Below are 12,934 nucleotides of genomic sequence, written 5' to 3'. Positions count from 1 at the left end.
TGGTGTACATGGAACAGGGATGTGTAAGACAGGACCCATCAAACCCCTAAAGCATGTACCTCGCTAGTTAACATTGGTACTAGCCAGAACAGATATGTATTAGATAAAACAATTCTATTTCTGTGTATCTGTTTAGACTTAACTTTCACTTTGTTCAAATTATTTGTTTTAGATGTGGGATTTTATATTTTTTTTTAATTTAACAAGATTATTTAAAGGGTGAAGGCTCTCAACCTGCCACATAGTCAACCAGGCACTCCACATGCATCAAGCAACACTACCAGGGGACTTGACACCTTAATGCTTTAATGGTTTAGAGCCACAAAGATGATGGAGTGGAGCATCTCCCTTATGAGGAAAGGCTGAGGGAGCTGGGTCTCTTCAACTTGGAGGAGACTGAGGGGTGACCTTGTTAATGTTTATAAATATGTAAAGGGTAAGTGTCATGAGGATGGAGCCAGGCTCTTCTTGGTGACAACCAATGATAAGACAAGGGGCAATGCGTACAAACTGGAACACAGGAGGTTCCATTTAAATTTGAGAAGAAACTTCTTCTCAGTGAGGGTGCTAGAGCACTGGAACAGGCTGCCCAGGGAGGCTGAAGAGTCTCCTTCTCTGGAGACATTCTTGAGTAACCTCATCTAGGTGTTCCTGCTCCAGCAGGGGTATTGGACTAGATGAGCTTTCAAGGTCCCTTCCAATCCCTTACATTCTGTGATTCTGTGTGATTCTGCATCACACCCCACAGTGTTACTGTTTATTAAGAGTAGTATTTATGGAGCCACCCGGAGCCCTTGCTGTGGCACTGAAGGCCCTTTAGCAGGTGGCACCGAGCACACAGCAGCTTGACCGCGGGCTGAGAGGTGAGGGGAGGCCGCTGAGGGACAGGACCCGCCATGGCGTCGCGCTGCGCCGCATACTCGCAGACACCCACGGCGACGGGCTCGTGCGGACGAGGGTAGATGGCAGGGGGACGCTGAGGCAAGATTGCCCCTGTGGAGACGGGACGAGAAAGGCAAGGACCGGGGACCGAGGACAGGGCGGGCGGAGCCTGCACCCGCGGCCGGGCGAGGGGCGGGGAAGGGCCGCGGCGGCGGCGGCTCGGTTGAATCGCTCCGAGGCACCGGCTCCTCCTAGGGGCCGGCCCGCCGGCTCCAGCGGGAAGCCGGGGGCAGCGGACGCGTGTCCCCCCCACTCGGTGACAGCATGGTGCGGCGTGAGCCCCCACTCCCCGCCACTGCCTCCCGCTGCCGGGTCTCCGCGGCGCCTGCCTCAGTGTCCCCGCAGGGATCTGCTCTCCCCGCTCCTCCTCTTTCTCCTTCTCCCTCTCCCCCACCTTCACCCCCCGGCTGAGTTCATTCACTGGGATTGGTTTCAAATGACGCCATCGCTTTATTTTTACACCAATGACCTCATCCCAGCAGCTTGAAGTTTACTGACCAGCGAAACTCTTTTTCTGCCGCTCGCTCCCCTCCTTGTGCCTGCCTTGCTCTGCCCGTTTGTAATCCTTTGAGTCCTTCTGGGAACCGAAGGCTTTAAAAAAACTCAGCAAAACATATTAAAAAAATACCCCCAACCCCAAAACTTTCTCCTTCCTCCTGAGGTTTTCAGTGTGTCCCCCCTCCCCCCATGGCTGTCCCCTTTTAATTTTCTTAAGCCATCTTGGGGGGGGGGAGGGAGAAAGAGAGGGGAGAAAAAAGCGTCAAATGTTTCCTTTTTCTTCCCCTCTCCCCTCCCACCTTCACGCTTCCCCCTCTTAAAAATGAACCGAATATAGGGGGGTTTTTTTAATTGCTGTTATTTTTATTATTATTAAGGAATAAGGAAAAAGAGGAGCTTCCCCAGCGGCTGGAAGGAAACAAAGTTGTTTCAGACGGCAGCGGCGAGGTTGGTGGCAACAACTTTTTATCCCCGCCGAGGGGACACACAGACAGACAGACAGACACACAGACGGGGAGGGGGGACGAAACAGTAAGTGCCGGGAGGTGCGCACAGACCCCTCTCCCGGGGAAGGCAGCCCAGGAGGGGGGCGAGGGACGCCGGGGGGGCCGGGCTGGGCCGGGCAGGGCTGGGCGGGGAGGAGGAGGAGGGAGGTGAGGGAGAGGCGGGCGGCGGGAGCCCTTCCTCCCTCCCTCCCGCATGCCCTTCCCCGCCGCCCCCTCACCTCCGGAGGAGCGCGCCCGCAGCGGACAGGTCGCTGCCCTGGCCCGGGCAGGCTCCGGCCGCCTCCGCAGGTGGTAAGGAAAGGGGGTGAGAGAGAGAGAGAGAAAGAGGGAGGGGGGGGTTACGGTACCGGCACCGGCGGGCCGCTCCGCGCTCCCCCTAGCTGCTGCGGGGCGGCCGGCAGCCTGCTGCCCGCGGCGGCTCCTGCCTCCTCCTCGTCCCTTCCGTTCTCACCTCCCGTTATCCACCTGCCTCTCCTCGGAAAGGCGGCGGGGAGCGGAGAAAGGATAAGCAAGGAGCCGCTTGGCTTCTCCAGCGCGTCCCAAAACCGTCTGCAGGGGATGTTTGGGGAGGCTCTTGATAAACTCTGGCGTGCGCGCCGGCGTTTCTAAACTTAGTAAATAGTGCTGGCTCCGAATAGGCTTTCCACTGCTTAAAATGGTCGAGGATGCTTTAAAGCCCCGCGGGGCTTCTGAAGAAGTTTTTTTGAAGTTCTGCCTTCAAACTCGGAAAAACCTTTAAATTGAGGCAGCTGACAAAATGGAGGGCTGCCGTGGAGTCCAGGAGTGAAGCAAATTGCAAATTGTTAACCTGGCATTGCGCTGGCGTAAACTCCGAACTCCGTGGCTGGCCCTGGTACAAGGCCCGACCCATACCCTCTCCTGGCTCTATTTTTTTCCCCTCGTAGAAGCGGCGGGGATGAGGAGCTGAGCGCACATCCCTGTGTGCCGAACAAGGTGTATGGGATGTGCCTATTGCAAAGCTTGACCAATGGAAGAGTTTTCCAGCGGCCAGAAAACATTTGCTTAGATGTCTGATGGGAAGCTTTTTTTTTTTCTTGTTAAGAAAAGCCAGAATAATTAACTTTCTTTTCAGCTAGTTGAAATAAAAAATCGATCTTTCCATTTTCTTCAAGTGCAGGGTGTAGTCATAGTGAGCTGTATTGTCTGACCTATGACTAACTTTTTTTTTGTTGTTCGGTGTATACCCAGCAGAATAAATAGATCTGTGCTCGTTTTGAAAGCTAAAAGCAGAGTGAACTGTTTCTCTGTGTAAGGGTGTGTGTCGGGGTTCTTAAACGAAAAAACCCCAACCGAAGCCCCCAAATGATGTTGTAATCCTTTCTTTACGATTTGTGCTATTCCTGACAGCGTGTGGTTTGGTAGATACAGAGTTTACAGACTCACAAGTGACCAAACAGGAGTTGTTTTAGACTCCTGCGTTTAGAGGGGAGGTGGAAAAATAGTCTTATTTTCTTTATATGGTGTTCATCCCACTGCTCATTGGAAATTGAAGCATTCATCACAGTTGTTTATGTTGGTTGTCTGGGGGTTTCTATTTGAATGTGGAGCAAGTATGCAATGGGGGGGGGGTACATGTATTTTTAGTTTTAATTTTTAATTACAAAAAGATGTGAAGAATAGTGATATTCAAAAGCAAATCCTGTGTTTACTGAGTATGCTTATTAATATTTTTAGAGAAGAATCTGTAAAAAATGGCTGAGGTGTAACAAATTCTGGTCACGATGCTTGTTTAATACAAGAGTGCTTCAATATATCTTAATGCACAATTTCAAATTTTCTTTTTAAACGAACAAATAAATAAAAGCAGGAAAGAAGGTGCCGATGCCTGTGCTAACTAGAGGTGGTAGCTGCAAAACACTGCATGGTTTAATACACGTGCAAAGGACCAGAAAGCCCAACCAAGCATTTAGTAACACAACACGCAGTATAAAGATACATAAATACATTCCTGCTCCAGTAGGTCTGGTTTTGTTAGCTACTTAAGCAGATATAATGAAACAAAATCATACCAGAAAAACTTCTGTAGGTGAAAGTGAGCTCCATTTATCGTTGTTTCTGTAAAATGCATGCTATTCTTTCAGCGAAGGCAGCTAGCCTGGCAAGGATGTTTGCTTTTAGATAGAATAGCTTCAACCGTCCATAGGAACGGTATTGGCAGAAGCTTTGCAGGAATGTGTTAAATGGATTTCACTCGGAGTTCTGTCTCCCAAGCCCGCGCCCAGCTCCTCTGGGGTCTGCGCCAGCCCTCAGGCCCTGCAGGGAGTTGTGGTTCGATCTGCCATGTGCCTGGGTCAGCTACTTTTCCGATTTTAAGATGAGTAAATGGTTCATGCAGGCCTTAAGAAGCCCTCAGAGGGCAAATTCAGGCTCTCCTCTAGACCTCTGTAAGAAATGCCAAACAGGCAGATTAGCCGCTGAACTGGGGCTGTCCAGCCTGGAGAAAAGGAGGCTGAGGGGAGACCTTGTCGCTGTCTACAACTACCTGAAAGGAGGTTGTAGCATAGAGGGTATTGGTCTCTTCTCCCAAGTAGCAAGTGATAGGACAAGAGGAAAGGGACTCAGGTTGCACCAGGGGAGGTTCAGATTGGATATTAGGAAAAAATTCTTTATGGAAAGGGTTGTCAGGCATTGGAACAGGCTGCCCAGGGAAGTGGTGGAGATGTTTAAAAGGTGTTTAGACAAGGTTCTTAGGGACATGGTTTACTGCTAGAGTTAGGTTACGGTTGGACTCAATGATCCTGAGGGTCTCTTCCAGCCAAAATGACTCTATGATTTTTGTTACTTGCATTGGTCTTCAGGTGAGCTCAGCTGTAATGCATTGTGCACTAAGAGCTGTGTGCAGGGTGAGGACCACCTTGCTCAGTCACCTGTCTTTTTGAAATTCAACTCTTTAATTCTTAGATCTATTCAGGAATATTCACTGTTTTCAAAATATGATTTTTTCAAGAAATACAGTAAGCACAGTTGAAGCATTTTTTCCATCAAGAAAAAGGAGGCCAGGTGATAGCTTTCGTTTTATAGTTATGTCTATTGAACTATTGAATTTTCTGTGACTTTTTTTTTTTTCCCCCTTTATTTTCTCTCTCTCCTTTTTTTTTTTTTTCCCCTCTCCTTTCCTATAGGAACAGTCAGAAAAGCATCATGGATATTCTTCAAGATCTGACAATTTTGAATAGCTGGATGGCATAGAGCAGTTACTGTCAAAGGATGATGTGTGGAAAGATTGGCACATCCCTTCCTTTTTTGCTTGTTTCACCCCTAGGAAGAAACCTGGGTTTGGCATGAGAATCCTCTGTCTCTACAGATTGTTGTTACGCTGATCAAATGACTGAATGTTTCTTCTTGCAGTCTTGTAGCATTTTGTCCATAGCTGTGTAATGGTCCTTCCGTGATTATTTAAGAAGAATTGTCAAGAAGCTGTTTTTTCTGGGTAGTAGGGAAGTAGCTGTGTCCCTGATGCATTGAATGGTACATTCACTTTCCTTACAGTTCCTTAGGGATTGCATCCAGATTGAGTGTAGTGACATGGAGGGTTTCTGCAGAATATTTTAAATATCAGTAACTATCTGTCATGTTAATATCGATAATATTTGTCTGATCTATTTGGTGTCTCCCTTCATAAACCAAGGGTAATGCAGCATTCTTTAGGCCTGCTGATTGCGTATGCGGCCTCTACTTTCTGCACAACTCAAAAGCCATAGGTGATGGTTGGCCTCGTGATGTGTATCACTATATCTGCCCAAACTAAAGCCAGGGATTAACTGAAGACCAGGACTCATTTGTGTGAAGGTGAAGTGAACACTGTAACTTCGGGCTATTTCCTAGTTGTTACCTGGGGGACCCCATCTTCAGGGTTTTCTTTATCACGAGTATAATAGTATCACCACTGTGATGCCAAAGCTAATTGAGATGAAACTGGCTCTGGAGCAAGGCTGGAGGCTGAGATGCTGCTGGCTGAAGACATTTTGTGGGAAGAGGGAAGTTCACATCACCACTTCTCTCCTTCGCCAGACTCGATCTCAGCAGCTCCAAATAAGCAATCTATGTTATAGTTATTCCGTAACTTCCCATAACGCCTGAAGGAAGCCAAAAATACATGTTGACGGTAAAGTTTGGCATCTTAACTTCTCAGTTTGCTTATTGATAGGGCCTGCTGGAAGCTCTCACGATCTCCAGTGGAGATGATGCTGGCCACCAGTGAGTTACTAATCCTCAGCGATCAAAGAAAATCTGCATGTAGGGTGTGCGTATGGAGGACGAGAGGGGAAGATGGGCCTGAGTTCAAGGCCTTGTGTTTCCTTTTGCTTCGCTATGTGGTCTGCTGGTGAGCCAAGACTGACCTACTCAGAGTTGGCTCTGGGAGGGCTGGCAGCTTTCCACCATGTGTCCCTACAAAATGCTCCTGCAGCTGAAGAAAAACCCCAAATTAATAACTGGGCAGGCTAGGAAAGAGGGGAGAGAGTGTTGCCTCAGTGACGAGAGGTTTGCTGTGGGGATGCAGAGTGATCTCTTCTGCCACAGACCTTCCCGAGCTCTCGTGCTGCTGCTTTTCTGCGCTTGCGCCGTCCGGCGCTGTAACATTTGTACCTCGTGAATATATGAAAAGAATTGCTGAAACAAGGTCCTTCTTTGAGAGGAAGTCAGTTATCTCTGCTCTTTCTTGGTCACAATGTGAGCCATGCGTCGCCAGTAACTTACATGGCTTCTCTTTAGTGTGTCCTTGGAACTAATTTTGCTCTGTGTAGTACAAGTTTTCATCTCGTTTCTCAGACACTAGGATCAGTTCCTTGCACAGACCTCCTCTGGTAAATTTATGCTCTGGTTTGGTTTCAAGGTTAAGTTATAAACTTCTGTCAGTTGTTTAGCAAATAAAGACACACAAGTGGAGGTGTGCAGGGGCTTCCATTAGTTGAGATTGTATTTTTTTTTCCTTCCATTTGATCTTTTTGCATGCTATCCAGACTGACAGTCTGCTAAAATAGTACAGAATTTTTTCTTCATAAAATCATAACTGTGTTCCATTACATTAGTTTGGCAGAAAACTATGACACACGGTTTCTAATACTGAGATTGAACCAGCGTTATGTGTTTGCATTTTGCTTCCCTTGGTTTTGCTTTACTATAATAATCTATGAATTGACCCTTTTGGTGACTAAATGATAGATCAGTGGATTGTACAAATACTCTCTTTTTGGACATCCTTGCCTGCTTGCCTAATGTTTTTTTATATTACTGAAGGCATTGTGGGAGGCAAAAAGATTGGTCTGAGTATGTAATGTAGCAACATTGGAATGAGAGCTTTACAGAGAGCATAAAACAAGGAGGACAACAGAGACTAATTGTATGAAATTCCTTTTATGCACACGTTCTTGAGTTTGAATAACTAGTATGTATTCAGCCTGCTGGATTAGAAGGCTTTGGCTCTGCATGTGTAGCATAGATGTTGCTCTCAAAATAGGAAAGCAACTCTCCCTCCCCCCACACCATTCTGGATGAAATTGATTCGGTACTGTGTCTTGGTCCTAGTGAAGCCCCAGTAAAGCATATTTAAAGGCTGAATAATTCGTAAAGTTAAGGATATAAACACCACGCTTCTAATAGCCTGAATGTTGGTTTTGCTTCTTGATTGCTAGGTGTAAGAGTCATTCACCTCAGACTTTAAAGACTCAAATCCCATGTCAGGATTTGGGTTTCTACCTACAATATGCTGCTTACGAGGCGTGACTTTCTTGGTAGTGTGTATTTCACTAAGTTTATACAGTTCCTTAAGCATGGAGGCCATCCATCTTCTGAACACCATCTTCCTAATATGTGCAAAGAGTCTGAACTACTTTCAGAAGGCTTCTCTCAATATGCCATCCTACTGCTGAAACAAGCCTTAATTTCACAGGTGGGTCCCAAGCACCAAGAACATATTTGCCTTAAGAACGAGCATGAGATTACTTTCCAGTCATTGTATTAATGCTGTCTCTGGAATAAGTATAGCACCTATCATTTATACAGTTCACATAAGTATTTTGTTACAGGTGGGAACCTGCTTAGGTGTTGGGATTTCACACGTTCTTTCTTTAAAAATTATGTTTGGCACTCAGTGTTTTCTCTTGCTTTCCAGCTCTGCTGGCCCTGACAGTTTCATACGGGTCTACACGAACTCCAGAAAACTCGGTGGGAAAAGAGTGGGACTGGGGAGGGACTTTGTGTTATGTGTCTCTCCACTAAGCCCATCATACCTAGAAGTGCCTTTCTAAGTTAAGAGAATTTAGGTAGAGGCCTCTTAGTAGCAAAACTTGGGGAGCAAACAGAACTAACCTCATTTTGGTTGCAACAAAGCTTCATAGAGCTGTGCCAGTTTTTGAGCAAGCATGGAGAATATTCCAGCAAAAAAAAATGCACAGCACTAATCTTAGTGCTTTGGGTTGGCATGGTGTTAGGTCCAAGTTAAGTCTGAAGCGACACATCAGGCTGAATCCAGATTACCAGGAGACAAACAATGTCACCAGTTCCGTAGGGCTTCCTCTGCCTGTCCCAAGTCCCTGAGCGCAAGGCAGGTGTGCTCCAAATTGAGGACAGGCTGTGAAAATCTCTTTTTCCCATGCCCTGCTTGGAGCTCTGCGTTGATGGCCAAGTTTCTTCTCATGGCAGTGGAACCCAGTTGGTACCTTCTTACCCTTGCTCCCAGGCTACTCCTGCATAATTTCAATGTCCTAAAAGCTCTTAAGCTTTACACAGTGAGTGTACTGAGGTCTTACTGAAGAGCGGTAATGGACAGTGACTGGTCTGTAGGTTCATAGTCCCGTATCTCAGGAAGACACGGCAGCTGAAGGCAAGTGGGCACTGTGCTTATGGGACCTGGTAAAGCCCATAAACTTCTACCTTGTAGGAGACTTACTTAGGGCATATTTAGACAAACTAATGAAGTTGCTTATATTTGTACTTTCTTCTGCTTCCTTGTTTGTTTCTCATTATTCGCCCTTTTTGTTTTGTTTTTTCTTGCATGTAATTTTTCAGCTTTTTTCCTGGTCAGTGGAGTGAGCTCTCCTGTCCAGATGCTGAAAATCCCTGACTTCTCATGGTTGTCATGTTGGGAGCATGCTGTCAGCTTCCCAGTCCTCCATTCTGCTTGTTAGGTGATCCATGTGTGGATACCATCCCTCTGACAAAGCCTGTTTTCTCAGCGTGGCTCACTTACTCTGACTGCTGTGGTTTCCAGGTAGATATATTTGAAGATGCCTGGAAAATCTGTTTGTCTAGCCTGGACATGATTGTATGAGTAGCCCATTATGTTGCCTGTTTCCTCTCAAAATATCGCTGAAAGAAAGGTAACTCCATCAAGCGTAAAATGGATGAAAAGGAATAGTAACACAAGCGCAGATCTCCAGGATACAAGTCGGGACAGCAAAATAAAGTGTCGGAATGCTAACTAATAGTAACTATCATTGCACGTTTCCCCAAGATACTCTTTCTATGAAGTGACCCACATCTTTTTGCCCCCTTCAATTTACAGGATTTGAATCTTTTTCTCTGACTGAGGCTTGCGTGTTGCCAACTCTCCTACAGGTGCGACCTGTTTTGGAATGAGGAAACCCAGGGTGTCTTTTCCCTGCTGCCTCATGTATGGTTAAACCGATAGAAAACTGCGGAGGAAGCTCAGGCACGCTGTTCCTCTGATAGCCTTCTGCAAATATAAGCTATTAATGACCATTGCCTTTCATGGGCAAAAACAGTACTGGCAATTGCTTTGTGCACTTTATTTAATGGTGTAACCAGCCAGCACATTAGCTATTTTTATTCAGATGCCCAGACATAAGCCAGTATGGCAAAGTGGCTATGAAATGTCTGCATAGCTATGTGAATATACAGCTGCTGCTTAAAACAAAATCTTCTACTTATAAGTTTTTGAGAGGATTCAACCAATAATTGTCTGATCTTTTTAATAGAGCCGTGGCGAGGATTTTCAAGATTTTGCGTTAAGACAGGCAGAATGTTCTTTTTAGTGGCTGACTTTGTCTACAGTTTCAGTCAACAATAAGGAGGTAATGCAATAGGGGAGGTGGGTGGGTGGGAAAGGGGGGGACTGATTTCAGGTCAAAGGTTCAGGTCTTGTCCTTTCAGGAAGCTTCGGGACTATCTGTTCTTATGTGCTGCTTAGTGGCAGGCACACTAAAAGAGCTGAGTACAGTGACACTATTAGCAAATGCTGTCTTAGAGAGACACGGTGTTTGCTTTGGGAATTTTTTGTAAGCTGCCAAGTCCTTTGACAGTGTTTTTTTTTCTCTCTTTTTTTTTTTTTTCCCCTTTTCCTTCTTCCCCTATCCCTTGCAGAGACAGAAAAAGTGGCTTTCATGGCTTGATAAATAATTAAAAAAAAATTCAAGACGGTGTTGGTGATTTAAATCTTGGAATATTTCAAAGCCAAGAATTTATGTTATGGATTAAATTGGGAGGAATGTGGAGCATTTAAATTTCTTTTGTGTGTACATGCTCAGTAAGTAGTTCTACCTCAGTATTGACACGCATGGTCTCCAGTTCAGTTTTGGTTTTAAAAAAAACAAACAACAAAACAAAACCAACAAACCACTAAAACAAAACAAAGAACGCTCCATAACTTTAAGCATACAATAACTGTTAGAGGTTCTAGGAGGAAAAAAAAGAAAATATCCCTTAATATATTGCTTTTTGTGACCTGGAACCTGGCTGATACTGGAGTAGATATCCACATTTTTGCATATCTTTGCTTGACTAAATTATGAAGTACGCATAAAAAATTCTTGTTATATCCACCAAAGTGAGGCATTTCTACTGAGTGCTTAATATTTGGCCCAACTGCTGATACTGCTTTTCAGTACAGTCAAGTAGTTGTCTTACTTAGCTATTTATCACTTATTTTCCTGTTTTTTTCATTTGTGTTGGCAAAGTGGGAATCTACAAGTGGAGCTTCCTTCTTGAAAGGTCTCTTGCGTTCAAATGTTGATTGTTATATGTAAAAACACAGCTGGAGAAGGCTACCTCTGGGTAGAAAAGAGCATTACTCTTTTTTTTAGACAGGTGAAGTGGGGCTGGCATCAAGTAGATCAGCTACTTTGAGACATAATGAAGGTAAAGTAATTCAACCACCAACGTATAACATCTTTCATCTTCTCCATCAGCAGTAAAATAGCCTTTATTGAATTCTGCAGAATCAGTTCTGATTTACTTTTAAATGGTTACAGTGCTATCTGCTGATTTATGTGGACAGAGCTGTGACCCTTCTACTTTTACTCAAAATGCAGTGAAATTGCATTGCAATGGAAAAATATTCCAGCTTCTCACTTTCTGGATCTGAAGTTGCAAACAGTATGACCAATTTCAAAAGCTGCGTGGTATTAGGGTCAGCTTTTGTAATTGTGAAAATACTTGAAAAGAAAGATGTGCATAAGAAACAGAATTAGAAATATGAAATAGGGAATAATGGAAAAGAAGAGGTATTGATCAGATATTAGAAAAATATACAGTATGGTCTAATAAAGGGTAAAAAAAAGAAGAAAATACAGTCAACAGAGATGAGGCATTTTTTTTTTAAAGAAATAAAAAGATTCTGCATTAGTTGTGCATGAAAATGGGCCTTTTAAATCGCAGAAAATGTAGTTCTAATGTGACAACAGGACAGGATCTCTCTGTATTGGCTAGTAATACTAAGCTTGTATTATAGTAGCAGATAACAAAAGAGTTATTTTTTGTGTGTATGAGGAAAAGTCATTTGACAGGCTGTCTAAATGAAGTCTAATGACAAGTTATGGGAAGTGCGGGGTTCATAATAGTCAGTACTACTTATGCATCTAGCAAATATCATCTAAAGATTGCTGACACTAATGATTAGTGCATGCTTTGTCTTTCTGAGTCTGTATTTTGGTTTATAATTCAGGTAACTAAACATACATATTAAAAACTAGAAATGCAGGCTGTTGGGAGAATACTCTTGCCTGGTTTTGTGTGTTTGGTCTTTAACACCAGGTGTTTGTAAATATTTAAGAATGAGTTGATTTCAAAACCTTGTACTATAGACTGTATCTTCATGTCGGAAATCTGTAAGGTTCAGAGACTGTAGGCTTCTCAGTGCATGCTCCTGGATCCACGTAAAGACATGCCTTCCAGTGCAACTGAGAGGGTGGGAAGGAGTGGGGAAGACGATCTGTCTGAACACTTCTGGTATGAGTTAGTACTTTTCTTCGTGCTATTAGTAATTTATTAATATGTTGGATTTTTTTTTTTTTTTTGAACTGGCTTTGTGTGTAGCTACTCTAGATGGAACACAAGCTTTTATCTTTAAAAAAAAAGTTGGCAAATTTTGTGTTTGCTTCTAGAATGTGTGCAGCTCCAGAGGCTGATGTCCTCTAACAGAATTGTGGATACAAATGTACCAGCCTCCTCCGGCTCCTGCTGTTTGTCTCCTGATGTTTTTGGGTTACTTTTTGTGCTGCCTTTGTGAGTGCTTTGTAAGCACAACCCTGTAGACCAGCCCCTCCTTTCTTCTGCGTTCTACCCAACTTGTTGGCCAAAAGAAATAAGTTCAGTAGCAGTAAAAGTGAAATGGGAGAACAGTAGCATGGACCCACTGAAAGTGGTGGAGCTCTCTCAGGTTAGTGGGATGTAGCCTGTGTTTCTATGGCAGGTAACACCAAATGCTCAGTTACTGTGATTCTTTTCTTGTCTTCCCAGCCACCATCACTGCAAACTTGCTCTTTTAATGGCTCTCAGGATCCCACAGTGAGCCAGTTCTGGGAACCAGAAGTGGATGAAAATTGTTTGGATGTGGTTTATATATGTGTTTGTTTATTCTACTTGCTTGTACAGTTAGTTGGTGGTTGCTGCCTGGTAGCCCTGATTTAGCTTATTTTAAGCTGCCATGGAGTGTCTCCTTTCAGCTGGGTGCGTGTGGGGCTCTGAAGCAGCAGTCCTGGAGGAACCAAAGGTATGATGGGCTCTGCCTC

General features: G+C 44.5%; 1 protein-coding gene across 7 annotated transcripts in view; it reads left to right on the top strand.

Annotated features, from left to right (window-relative positions):
- The first annotated feature begins 1,384 nt into the window (after nucleotides 1–1,384).
- DUSP16 (dual specificity phosphatase 16) overlaps nucleotides 1,385–12,934 on the top strand; it is a 69,090-nt gene continuing 57,540 nt past the window's right edge. For 4 of the 7 annotated variants that reach the window (XM_071816893.1, XM_065850499.2, XM_065850537.2 and 1 more), the window contains exon 1: nucleotides 2,102–2,237. The gene's annotated coding sequence lies outside the window, so the exon portion shown is untranslated. Of the gene's footprint in view, nucleotides 1,972–2,101; nucleotides 2,238–12,934 lie in introns of those variants that run through there. The other 3 variants (XM_065850508.2, XM_065850527.2, XM_065850519.2) reach the window with 3 other exon arrangements.

This window comes from Patagioenas fasciata, chromosome 1, assembly GCF_037038585.1.
Source record: "Patagioenas fasciata isolate bPatFas1 chromosome 1, bPatFas1.hap1, whole genome shotgun sequence".
Lineage (NCBI taxonomy): Eukaryota > Metazoa > Chordata > Aves > Columbiformes > Columbidae > Patagioenas > Patagioenas fasciata.
This window is presented reverse-complemented; position numbering and strand designations above follow the sequence as displayed.